This window comes from Dromaius novaehollandiae, chromosome 1 (genome assembly GCF_036370855.1).
Source record: "Dromaius novaehollandiae isolate bDroNov1 chromosome 1, bDroNov1.hap1, whole genome shotgun sequence".
Taxonomy (NCBI): domain Eukaryota; kingdom Metazoa; phylum Chordata; class Aves; order Casuariiformes; family Dromaiidae; genus Dromaius; species Dromaius novaehollandiae.
Window position 1 is genome coordinate 138,609,472 of NC_088098.1, and position 13,929 is coordinate 138,623,400.

The window sequence follows — 13,929 nt, forward strand, 5'->3', positions numbered from 1 at the left end:
TTCTTCACTTTTATCCAGCAAACTCATTAAAAACAAAAACAACAACAACAAAGGAAAGACTACAGGGCTCTACAAGGCTTGCCTTCTTTGGGTTCAACGTCCAAAATGCTGAGGAAAGAGAAGAGGGGTGAGGGCTGGGAAAATCCAGTAAAGCAGTAATCGTTTAACTTCTCTAAAAAATGGGATGAGCTGACCCTCCACATATTTTGAAGAGATTCCCAGGACATTGTACCACTTCCAGGAAAGAAATACGATTATGAAGTTCCTTTGGGAAATGAAGTGGCCTGGGAGAGGAAACCCAAAATCACTGTCAAGCGATTGCAGCCAAAGGGCAACCCGCTGGATCATGAAGGCTAGGGTTTTTTTGGAGGAAGTATTTCAACTGTCAGGCTCACTGTAGGCTCAAAAGACATATTTACAGAGAGCCCGGCAGTCAGGTCATGTTTACTGATACAACAAAACCCCCAGGGTTTGTTCAGCGGAAACGGAGCGGGCTGGCCCCCCCTGCCACCACCACCACCACCACTGCCGCCACCGCACAAAATGGAGGCGGTGTGGGGCTGCCCCACTTGCCCCTGCACGGGGGCGCAAGGCATGCTGGGAGCTGTAGTCCTACCGCAGGGAGCTGTGGGGCCCCCTCGGCCAGGGGGGCCTGGAAAGTCCTCAGGAGGAGAAACGTTTGGGGTGGGGTTTTTTGACTTGTCCCTTTGTGCACAATGCCAAAATGTGCACAAGATGGCAAAAATCAGTTCTCATCTGTACTAATGCTCATACACTTCTAATTTCTTAATTGTTTTCATTATTACGCTGTGTTTAGCCTTAATTTTAGCTACCGTGTCTGCTGCTATTAGGCATCTAGTTATATTGGCAACTGCTTCTTTTCCACACCTGCAGGAAAAAAAAAAGTGACAGCATCTTAGAGTACGTCTTAATTACGTAGATGCATTTGTGGTGTGAAAATCATACAGATTGCTGTTCGGTCGATCAGCACCAAAAGAAGAAAATAATCAGGTTTGTTCAGGTTTCCACTAAAGAGTTTTCAGAGATACTGCTGTTCAAGCTGGTTGTTAAAAATACAGTTGAAGACTTCTACATCTAGAACACAAAATTGCAAAAGTGTATTTCTAGAAGCAAAAGTAGAGAAACATATTGCATGAAGTTAATATTAAAATATGCACTAATTATAGGTTGGTCTGAATCTTTTTAAATTGAAGAATATAACTGAAAATATCTCTAAGAAAAAATAAAGGACTCTCTCTCAAACCCTTTCAGGTCACCAGCCAAAATAAACATGCAGGACACATGTTGGCTCAGAGGTTCACTCCCTATTTCATCTTTTTTTTTTTTTTTTTCTGTTCTGGAGGAAGGAGTACCATACAGAACATGAGCGAGCACTACAAATGTGAATCCATCTTGAAAAAAGTCTAGAGGGAGCTTTTCCCACAGGATCCCCATTGATGGATGCAGTGATCAAAGACACAGTCTTCTGCTGTGTTTGAGGAAAACAGATTTTGTATTTAATAAATAAACAGCTTTGCCTCCAGGAAGGACCAGTTCCAACAAAAGGTTCTCCTAAAGTGAGCAAACAACATTATCCTTAGTATTGGCTAACTGCTTGGATCAAAAAGAAACAAGACATTTAGCTGAAGTCTAATATAGGTAGATATTTTTACTGTTAAGCAAACTTTTAATATCCTGTAGACATACCCAGTTAGTTTGACATATGCATAGTTGCATTAGTTGTCACTCTTTTAATTTTCCCTGATTTTCATTATTTTGCCTGGGATTCATGTTAGGCTGGGAGTTATGTGGTTACCTGCATCATTTTAACTGGTCCAGTATCTAGCCCCCATACACTGAATGGGGGGGCACATTACTTGAGGGCAGTAGCAGTGACTGGCACACCTGGCAGTGTTCGTACGAACTCCAGCATCCACAGTGTTAATAGGCTTCTGTGGCGGACAGATGAATGAATTTTTTGCCTTAAACATTTCTTGGTGCATGGGGTGCAGGCAGGCCATAACCCCGAACAAGCCATCTGTCCCTGGCGGAAACAGGACTGGGCTGCTGCGACCCCTGAGATGGTCTCCCTGCGACCACCCGGAACACACCGAGCCTGCACTGAACGAGACCACAGTCGGGCAGAGACTTTGGGATCCGTTTTTAGCACAACTTCTATAAAACTTGCTTGGCATGAGTGGCTAAATTTGCTGAAGCCTTAGGCCGCACTCCCTAGTTTGGTGAGAAAGGGCCCCAGAGCTGGTGCAGGCGGGAACGATAAGGGAGTTACCAGCAATTTGCATTCCTGTGCACTGCTGAAACAGTGCTAATTGCTGGAGTTACCACCTCTTTGTCAAGACCTTGAGAGATGATGGTGGGACCCGAGGAAGGAAGACACACCTATAGGATGGAAGACACACCTGTCGGCAGAAACTGCAACAGAAAAGATAAGGGAGAAAAGAAACAGCCTGCCTAGGAATAACGATGAGATCCAATAAGGAGCAGGAGACCCCAGACTCAAAAATTACTATTGGTCTGAACTACCACGTGGGGGGGTGGGAAACTTAATTTGGAAAAGCTATAATTGCCCAGGGATCTCTTTGTTCAGGGTCCCTCTTTGGAGGTACCCAGCTCGAGCTGTAACCACTGCACGCGTGTCATTCCGAGCTAACCTAGGGTCGGACCCAACTCGAGTTGTAATTACTGCACGCGCACCACCAAAACTTACACCCAGGGTGAAGAGGACCCACCTACCACCAGACGGGAGCCCCCCCACTGCCGAGACTCCCAAAGGAAGAGGACCAGCAGGACGCTGCTGGATCCACGGGTGGTGATATCTTTCTCTCTCTCTCTCTCTCTCTCTCTCTCTCTCTCTTTCCCCCTCTCTTTTGTTGAATGTTGGTAAGATCTGTTTTGTCTAGCTAGTTGCAGTATTCGCCATTGAATTATCCTATTTGACCACATGCCTTATCTTTGTGTTAATAAATCTTAAAACCGGTTGGCTGGTGTCGTTTCACCTTAATTCAGTCCAAGGGCATCACGAACTTGGTCGTTTGGCCCCAAGGGGAGGGAGGTCGTCCTGAACGACTCCTTTCGGGCCGCGACAGCTTCTTAGAAACACTGGCATAATATCAGCTCAGTAATACTTCAGTAATCACTATTATTTTAGCCCTGCAATCAGTTTTTCCTTAAAATTTCTCCTTTATTCCCTTTTTGGGCTAGAAAACACATGCGGTATTTTTCAAGCATTCTGAGGGCATTTCTGGCTTCATGAGGCTCTCGTCACATTGCTCAGACTAAAATCCCATACAATTATGTAATTTTCCTCTACCTTTGTTTAGTAGTGGTCACCTGCAAGGGTTCCATTGCATGTTTTATTTGTTAGAAAGCAAAATCATTTGTTTCAGAACTGATCAGGGAAAAAGAATACATTATTGCTGGCAGAGTGACATTCCCCCTTTTTTGCCCACTCAGTCTTTCACATGTAATTATAAGCAGTGGTTTTAATATTACCATTATGGAAATTCTCCCATTAATGTTACAAGCCATTCAAAGGAAGCGGAGGAGATCTACAGTAAGCAGAGTAGGCAGTAAAGAATCAAAGCACAGTTCATAAGAGATTGACAATAACCCTTTGAGAATATTTTATTGCATAAAAATCTTGCTGGATTGCGATGCATAGAAAATACCATATCTGCACATTTAATGAAGTAAGGGACCAGTTGTCTTTCCTTGAAGGTAAAAAACAAATAACTTGAACACCAGCATAACACTATCCTAGATTCTTTGAGATCATCCTTAGCAAACCTCAAATGGTAAATGTTTAATAAGGGGAACATGCTTCTCCAGTATCTCTAAAATGTATAGACTATCTACTTCACTTTATAATGGCAAGCCCTGGCCATTTCAAGTTTCCTACAGTTAAGCCCTGGTAATTAAGCTAATTTCAGCTGTTTACAATGCCTTCATAACCTGAGGTGAGGATTCTTCTCAAGGAACAGCTTTAGAGAGGAAATCCTGACATCACTTAGATGAAGTATATGTCCTGCTTTAGCTTAATTAAGTTGTGAGTTCTTAAAAACTAAAAAACAAAACTTCAAACTTACTGTAAAGCTACAGGCATCTCTGCCAAAAAATGATCTTTCTTTCCATATGCTGCGTATGGGGATGTTATCATTACCTATGAAGGATGTTCCTCGTTAAGGTCTTGTTTGGATATCTGTTTTGAGCTGAGAAGTTTCAGCCAAAGCAATTGGTTGCTTCTAGAGACAAAGCTAACATTGGCTCTGCTCAAAAAAAAAAAAAAGAAAAGAAAAAAAAAATCTCTGCCAGTTTTAATGCCCTCATGTCAGAGCAAGGATTTCAGCAGGACTGTGGCCTTAGCATCACAAACATCATTCTGCCATCCTGTGAAGGTCAACCAAGATTCTTCATGTTGGGCTAAGTTTGTAATACTAAATAAAACAGAGCAAGGTCTGTTCTCTGGCCAAATGCCAAGACCTGGTGACATCCACATTACACTGCAATCATTTCCCCTCTGTGGCCCTAAGACATAACTATTCTTATGTTTGTGCTTTTTTGTTGGCTATTTCTTCTAAGGTCCTGAAAAAAAGTTTGTCAGAGTGATGTTTTCATAGTATGAAGCTGAGAACATGTACAGCGTGCCCTGGGGAGCATGGGGGTGGTGAAAAGAATAACTGGGCAAGGGAGGGGGAAAGCAGGGAGCCGAATATGGTCTTTGGCAGACTGGCTGTTGTAGCATATGTTGTCTTCTGATGCATGCCTGGACATTGCCTGGGACAATGCTAGCCGACATGGGCCAAAACTGGTCCAGGGCATGCTCTAGCAGCTAAGCATGATGGACAATTAGCAGTTCAGTTCTGAAGCTCATATTCAGGCCCTGTTTTTTTAGTGGTGCAGACATAGCCTTAGAGACCTTTGTGCAAAAACCAGTTCACATTGCACATGATCAGTAGAGACTTCTTTAATTTTAGAAGGTCTCAGGCCAGGGTTCCCAAAAGCAGCTTAAGAAGTTTCTCCCTCTGGATGTTTTCTCATGCTGTTCCACCATAGTCCTTAATCCATGAAGCTGTCCTGGCACAAGTCTATGCTGATCTGAAGATCAGTTAAGGTCTTATAGCTGTAGCAAATCTGAGTGGAAGGTTGGGCTGAAATACTAGTACCATATAGTAGCGAATATTCTTAAAAAAAAATCAAGACTTAAATAACTCCAGATGGACATCCCAATTACATTTGACTTCAATATTTTTTGCTTTGGTTTCTGTCTTGTAAAATGGTGATAATACTTTAAACCAGCAGGGAACTAAAACTGTATGTTCAGAACAGGTTTTGAACATATGCAAGTAATAATGCACATTTGACAAAGCACAGAAAAGCAAATGTAACAAATGCTTTGAGGTAGTCCTCAAAGCTTTTCAGTGAGCTTCCTGCATTACGAACCTGACTCTCTGGCCAGATTCTCATGTATAGGCTAGTGTTCCCAGGGAAAACAAAAGCTCAAGCAAAAAGCAAGCATTTCAAATATTTAAATATAGATTTAAGCAGAAAAAGTTTAGGGCAACTCCAGCTCAGGTATAGGGGTTCTCAGCAGCCTTTTTTCTGCGTGCAACTGCTTATTATCTCAAGACTGATATGTCTGCCTTACGCCAGCCCAGAGCTACAGACACTCTGGCACTCTTCTGGTTTAAATGGACCATGCACGAATCACGGAGTGGGAGGTGGTGATGTAGGCATCAAGGCAGCAGGCTGTGTAATCCCTAGGTCTTCAGTTTATATTTGCAATTGTATCTTCAGATTTGCCCCTTTCCAGGCCCTAGACTCCTAGGAGACTGAACACACACACACTGAGACAAGTTTGAGCACATCAACAGAGTGGAGGCAGTGAAGCCATTTTAAAAAAAGGGTGAAATACACATAATCACAAGTAACTCAATGGCTGTTAACTGAGGTTCTACAAATGAGAATCCTCACTGCTCAACACTATCAGCACAGGATAAATGTAGGGAATACATATAAAATCACGCTGTTTTCCTTCAGGGATCTGTCATTATTTCCCATTGCTATGGAGGGCAGAAGACTGCAGGGGAAGATGTAGAAATAGGATATTTGTACATACCACATACTGTGGAAATAAATTGTCTGTGTCATAAAATCCACTCTTTCTGGGCATTAGGACTGTGCATATTTTGCTCGCAAAAAAAATTGCTCTACTCAGAATCAAAGCCTCCATTTATTCGTAGCCTTCACACTGAGGCATCCTAAATAATGCAGTAAGCTGCTGCTCCAAAGTCAGGAGCTCAGAAGGAAAAAAGAAAATGTACATACCCTGTGGCTGGCTCGGTGTCTAGAGAAGTGGGCATGTGCAATTTGAGGGGGAAGGAAATGCCTCTGATCACTGGAGGAGAGCTGGGCTGGCTAAGCATTTCATTGCTGAGCAGAAACCTGTATCTGACAGAGCACAGTGGGGCCAAGCTAAGGAGCACATCCCCCAGCTGTAGGAGTAGGTTGTCCAGCGCATGAGGGACACTGCCTTAGAAGGCAGCCTTTTCTATTCTCCAGACCTGGTTTCTTCTTCTATTTAGAGGCATTCACTGGGTATTGGTGCTTGCAGAGAAGCAGTCTCTTGAGATGGTCTACAGAAAAATCCTGAGTTCAGACAACTGCGGAGACTATGGTGAAATCCTTGACTTTTGGAGGGGAGCTTAGGATGCACATGTGGCTCTTGTCTTCCACTTTTCTATGAGTTCTGCAACCTCAGCAAACCTCTTCCCTTCCTATTTCAATATTTTTGACTCTTTGACCTCTTCCCTTATATCATTTTTTGTCCCCCACAATCATCTGATTTTCCCCAGGTCTTCTTCCTACCCATCTCTCATTTTTGTGGGGATGGGGAGAGGGGAAAGGACAATTTGTTTTATTAAGAAATGGGCTGATATCCATCCTTGGCATGCAAAATTGATAAGAAAATTCACATCTTTTTCACCTAAGCCTCTTTTTTTTCCTTCCCTTTCTGCTTACCAAATAAGAAGAGCCTGAGAGCATTTCCCTGAAGCTTTCTAGTAGTGCTCAGGAAAGACTCCAGACAAACTAAGTTCAATGTAAGCAGCTCCTACCCAGACCATGCTACAGTTTCTGGTCTACCTTAGTCTTCAGCCCCGCAGGCCTCCTGCTTCCTTGCTTAGTAATCTTCTTACAGTTCTTTTACTGTAGGTTTTTAGCATGACTCAGAAAAGAAATGGTGAATACATGCACAAAATCAAGATTTTTCATTGCAAGAGTGTAAACTGGCACTGGCTGATATGAGAATCTGACTCCATGCACTTGTTCAAAAAGAGTCAGAAAAGTTAATACGAAGTACAGGTAAGTAAATTGCAGCTTTTCCTCTTGAACTATGCAATTACATTTTTGCACAGAGAGGCATATCCTCAAACTGCCAAACATATCGTACATCATCAACTTATATGCTGATATAGTGAGGTCCTTCTTTTCCTATATCTATTCTTTTGTATAGTCATCTTCATAGTCATCTTATTCCAAAGTAGAAAGAGGAGGAGAGATTGTCAAAAGATCTTTTTTTAAGATGCTTAAGATAACAAGGTAGAACACGTTGTTTTATTCTGTAGGGTCACTCAGTCAATGCCTGTTGTTCCTCTCTTCACTTTGGTACCTGTACATTGAATGAGTCAGACAAAGCAAAGTGCCAAAAATCAAGGTACAGAGTACCACTGAGATATGATTTAGCATTCTTTGAAGGTTTAGCTGTCTCTGATGCAAAAGGATCTTGACTGCACAATATGTGGAATATCAGTGTAAAAGAGTTACCGAGATAGCCTTCAGAAGAAACAAATTATAATACCCAATATAATGAAGACATATTTCCATGGAGCATTCATGACAGTTTTTCATCTTATATGACAAGAATACTTCTGAATTATTTCTAAGCAAACTGACAGGGCAAAATCCATATTGAATAAATTGTTTCTTAATCTACTTTTATTATTTCATTGAGGAAATAATGGTATAGTTAAGGCTGATTTTAAGGTTTTAAATGCACATTTTCATTTGCTTATAATATACTTGCAATTACAGTTCAGTATTTTTCATGCTTTATGTGACCCACATGCTTTGAAGTGACTGTTTTTACCACTCACAAAAGTTTTTAGGCATCTTCTGAGTTACTTAGACCCTGAAAATAAATGTCTGTAGTCAAAACATTTTTGGGATGTGTGTTTTATTTTCTTGCTTGCTTTGGTAAACCCAACAAACTTTAGTTTGAAACTCTGAAACTTGGCATGTACTTACTTTGGAAAAGGATATAATTTCTTTGAGTGCTCAGTAAGAAAATTATCTCTGAAACAGTAAAGCTCTCCACACTGTTTCCCACATTATATGTATTTGCAAAGGAGTCCATTAGTTTGGAGTGTTAATCCTGGATTCATGGAAAATAACCATAAACAGTCATCTTTGCTATCCTTAGAGAGAGGATCTGACTAATGGTTTTTGGAAAGGCTGGTGCAGGAAGGGATGGGGTTCTGGGAATAGTTATGTGTCTTCCCACATTTTCTTCTTCTCTACCCAATTTTGTGGAATAAGCTGAGACAAATTACTGTGGATGGAGAATTACGATTATAGAAGGAAGGATTACGATTGTAAGATGAAGGATATTTGGCATGAGGCAGAGGTCAGAGGTGGGCTTAGGGGACAAGGACTAAAGAGTGATGAGCAGCAGATGGTGTGGGGATGAATTTGTGGATTCATACAGATCTCTGTGAATTATGCCATTGCAGTGTGGAACTCCACCCTTTTAGTCCTTCTGACAGATGATTAAAAGAGAACTGAGAAATACATTTGGACAGTTTCAATTAAGTTACTGTTGCATTAAATAGAAACAAATATCTGTAAGTGGATCACACAACAGGAGTTGCCAGTTTTTGTCCTCTCTTTCCACTCCCCTATTATTTGAATATTCTTTTTTATATAACAAATGCAGGGTTCCTTTTTTCTTTGGCGAGATCACAGTTGTACACAACTGTGGATAGGCAAAATGGATAGTGTTCTCATATTATAGCGAAACAGATTGAAATAGCTCCCGAATTGTAAACAGAACCATCCACATGTGAATAAATTATGATATGGTCTGGTCTGTTGATTAATTTCACTGTAATGTCCATACTAAAGCTGATGTTAGCTTCAGCTCTTTGAGGGCAGAGGACTTTAGCAATGGGGAGAGAAAATGAGAAAGACCCGTTCTTTCAAGCGATGTGAATTAGGAATTAATTCAACAAAGAAGCTTAGCAGGAAAAAAAAAAGGAGAAATGAAGTGAGGGAAAGAGAGAGAAAGACACAGAACAGAAAAGATAGAAATGGAAATGGCCTGAAGGTAAACTATCATTCTTAGTAAGTGGTACTGCATCAGGCAAAAGACTGAGAAAAGCCTGAAGTTGTGAATGCATAAATGTACTACTACCATTCATTCTCTCTTACCTTTGTGTTTGTTATCTACAACTTTTATTCGTGAGGATTTCACATTTTCTTCTAGAACGTCATTGGAATCATGAAACCTCATTATACACGGGACAGTTTCATTCCTTCACCTGACAAGGAAGCTCCTTTCCCTACTCATTAGAGATGAGTGCATCCAGATTGTCCTCTTGCTTGGTATGCTTTGGTTTACAGAAATCAGCTAATGCTCCAACCAGCTTTATCTCTGGGGAACACTGATCCATAAACATCCAAGATCTTTTGCTTCCAGGCCCTGAGTGACTTGAAAACCAGTAGAGCTAACTCAGAAATACAGTGCACATGGTCCCCATCCCTTCTGTCCATTCAGTCCAATCTAATTAAGTTGTAAGGAAGGCTACAGTTGCCAGCCAATGTAAAAATGGGAGTGGAAAAACAAAGTTTTCTTTGATCCTTTCTTCTTCTGGAAGAAAAACATTGGCGGTTAGTGCATTCCTGTGGAAGGAGTTCAGACCCACTCTCCCATTGTCAGACTTCCTCCCATTTCTTAGGATGCCACCCAACATCAGGTTCGAAAGTACAGTGAAATGAGCTTTTTTCAGGCTTCTGTTAATACTGTTTCACTGTTTATAAATACTACTGTGAAAAAGACTAAGTGATCAAGAATGATTTTGTAGGCTGGTGGCTGGGGCATTCTCCCAGGAGGTAGGACCTGGGTCTGTTCCCTGCCCCAGTCAATGTTTAACCATTCACAGAGAATGAAAAGTGCCAAGAGGAAAAACTCTCATTCTAGTCTAGTCTATCAGCAGATGATTACAGCATTTCCTCATTTTTTGCATGATATGGATTCAGATTTCAAAGGCAGAGAAAATACCATAGCCTTGGTCTACCCCTTTTAAGTGAGTTCTCTTCAATGAATTAGGAGCAAAAACTTTTGTTCTCCAATAGGTCTGTGATGATCTGGGTGCAGTTTTTCTATTCAAAACTATCCAAAACTCATTTTTTTAATTATTTTCAGGGTAACCAAAATTAATTTCCCAATTAATGTGATTTTTGCCTCTCTTTTTCTGTGTTCAGTTTTAGATATAAACTTTATTATTAATATTTTAACACTATGAATGTTCTCACCATGTTTTATTAATGCAAAGCCGGAGGACTGTGTATGCTAAATTAAAAAAAAAATCAGTTTCTCTTGTCCATTAGTCAGGCTGGTGTACAGAGAATTAAAAAATGTCATTTCATATTCTGTCAAGCCTTGAGTAATTTCTTTCTGAGCGTATTTATTTTGTGCAAAATGAGTGAGTCTTTGTTCTTTCTTGTCTCCTCTGCCTTCTGTTATTAGTTAGTGTGCCCTTGACTAATCAGCCTTTCTCAGGGAAGAATGGTTCATCTAAATAATGTGTTTATTTTACCATTTTCAAATACAGCTACCAGAGATAATTCACCCCAGAATGAGAAAGGAGGAAATCTTCTCAATGGTGGGCTTGTAGAGGTTCTTTGCTTGCTTTTCTGGAGGATAGTAAAACTGCCAAATTCAGCAAAACACATAAGCTCATGTTTGAAATTAACTGTTTTTGGAAACGATGCACAAACTAAAGTCAGGTCCTGTTCAGCAAACTATATTAGCACATGCTGAAATTTTAATATCTATTTAAATCTTCAGTTTATTCTGTGCCTATTTAAGATTAAGACAAATTTATCTTTTAGAAACAGCTTCTTTAACTGTTCTTCTTGTCATTGTATTTGTGTGTTTAATTTGGGGGAATTTAGAGACAACTTGGAAAATGGGAAATACATGTGTCATGGCTGATCTCAATTTATAGGAACACTTTGATACAGTTCCATTTTATGGACTAGTTAAACTAAGGGCAGCAGGGGATCCTGCTTGAACCATGGGAAAGAATAAAAAACTTGGCTAAAGGACAAAACAAAATACAGAAGGGAAAAATGGATTTTTGCCTAACAGGGAGAAAGGGAAAGCACTGAGTAATTTCCCTGTAAAGCCTATTGTTGTTACCTGTCTTTAGTAATGATTGGACCTTGAGAGATAAAAGTGAGCTACATGCATTAAGCTTATGCTGATCTAGAACCCTTTGTAGCTGCAGGCAAGTGAATGGGCCAGTATAAACTGGCATTAATTCTGACCCATGAAGTTTTGAGGCAACGGCACGCTATATCACATTTATATCTAAAGGCATGGCTTTTGGACTTGACTTTAAAGTGGTATTTAGACCCCTGACTGAGGAAAATAGTTCATAATCATCAGTTTTAAAAATAAGTGAGATGATAGGTTAAGCTACAGTAAAAAGTACTCGAAAATGACTGCCTGGAGTTGTACCACTTAGCATATTTAATACTCTAATTTGGGTAAAAGAACAGTGTTTGTGAACATGGAAGATAAGAGCAGTGAAAGAACAGTCTTTTTTCCCTCTGCTATGAACTTTTTTCCATCCCACTCTGCAGAGAATTACTTCTTACTTGCCACAACTGCAGCTACCAAGCTGTGATGTGTTTTGCAAATGGACTACCAGCAGCACACATATCTGGCACACAGATGTTTTATTCAGAATATTCCAGATATCAGATTATGCCTCAGCATTTAGGAGGAACAGTTACTCTACAGAAGTAGAATTAAGACTGTTCTGCACCACCTTTAGTACCTCTCTATCATGACTTGTCTGTCGAGATGAGGATTAGAAAGATGAATGATTTCTGTGAGTTTTCCTGGTTCATTGTAGGTCCTTATAATGTTCAACGTAAGCTGCTTTGTGTGTAATTATATCATTACATAATTGCATGTACTGAAAATGCACTCCAAAGATGCAATACTGGATAATACTAATGAGATGGTAACAATTAAGTGTTTAATCCACTGTTTGAAAAGGCATGATTTTGTCAATTGGTTCCTTTAGATGACCCCAAGCATAAAGATCTTGTGTAGCCAGGGCAGGAACATCTTTGGTCAGTGACGATAGCTCTGATCCAGCTGGATTTATCTATGTATATGCATGTTTTTGAAGGAGGATATTAGATAGCTGTGAAACAACCATGGCAACATGTGCACAACAAGCACAGGAAGGCAAGGTGACGTGGGAGGAATCAAGCAGCGAACTGAAGGCAGTGTTTCAGAAGATAAGCCATTTGGTTTGAGGGTACCAAAGAGTGGCTTGTAAATGCTGACACATTGCTAACACCGTGATTCTTCTGGGTAAAAGAGAGCCACGGTTTTTGAAGAGGTAAGCTTCATTCAGCAGGGTTTGATTCAGCACGTTGGTCCTAGTGCATCTCTGGCCGTCCATTGTGGGCCCTCCATTGCCTAGGCCAAGGTCTCTTCACCTTCCTGTGCTTGTTGCTGAACCACCTCTGCTCTAGCTACCATTACAGCCAAAATCATTCATGCTACATGGCAGCAGAGACCCAGTAAGCCAGCTGTAGTGGGGGTTTGTGCACATGGGGATCATGTTCCTGTGGCTTGGTCCACTTCAGCTTGGGCAGAGTCACCGGACCATCATTTCTGGGCAGAAGCATCTGTGAAAGGGGCCACTGCTGGGTCCTTGAGAAACAGTACCAACTGCCACACATGTCTCAAAATGCATTAGTACAGCTGCTGTAGGAATAAGGGGACTAAGGGTTTGAGGCAGACCTAAACAAAGGCTGAGGAAAATAATGGAAGTCCTGGGACTACCAGTATGACAACAGAGAATGCTCCTGCTTGATCACATCCAAACGCAAGAGGTGAGCCTTATCCCCAAATACTGTAGGGTTTTCCAGGGAGCATCTGAGGCTGTCCTTAGTTTTTGGGGCAGGAGAGTAGAAACAAGGGTGATGCCCAGATGCACGATTCAGTCTGTTACGCTCCTGTTTAGTCCATGCATGTGTATGCAAATCTACACCTTTCTCACCTGCCCAAACAATGCTGGCTGTGTCCTGGCACCTTCAGCAAATTATCACACATCTCACGTGGCTGCAATTTTAAGAATGTAAATACATGCACTGATGTAGCCAGCTTTTGTTGGTTACACATCTGAGTCTGCATTTGTTTTCTTAATTTCTAGTCTAAAACCAATTTTCTGCAGTAAGGTGAAACTAGGAAGGACCCATTTGTTCTCTCTGGCAAGTAATTGTCAACCATTCTCTGATCCGTAGATAGTGTACTAGGGATTATACAACTGAACTGAAGGTATTCAGGGTATCATTTCCCTGACTTCTCCGCTGGCCCTGTATAGGTTGCCTTCTCCTGTCCAGGGTTTCAGAATATTCATGAATACCCTGTGCTTGAACAGCATTAGGGCATAGTGGTCTGGATTTCCCTGGGCTTGAGTAAGATGCAGTCTCATTAATTTCAAGTAAAAGAAGTTCACTGGGACTAAGGGATCAAGTTAATGTCCTGATTAAGTCAGTCATGAGGAGTTTACCCCTTCAATGAAGCTATATTTAACAGATGCCATT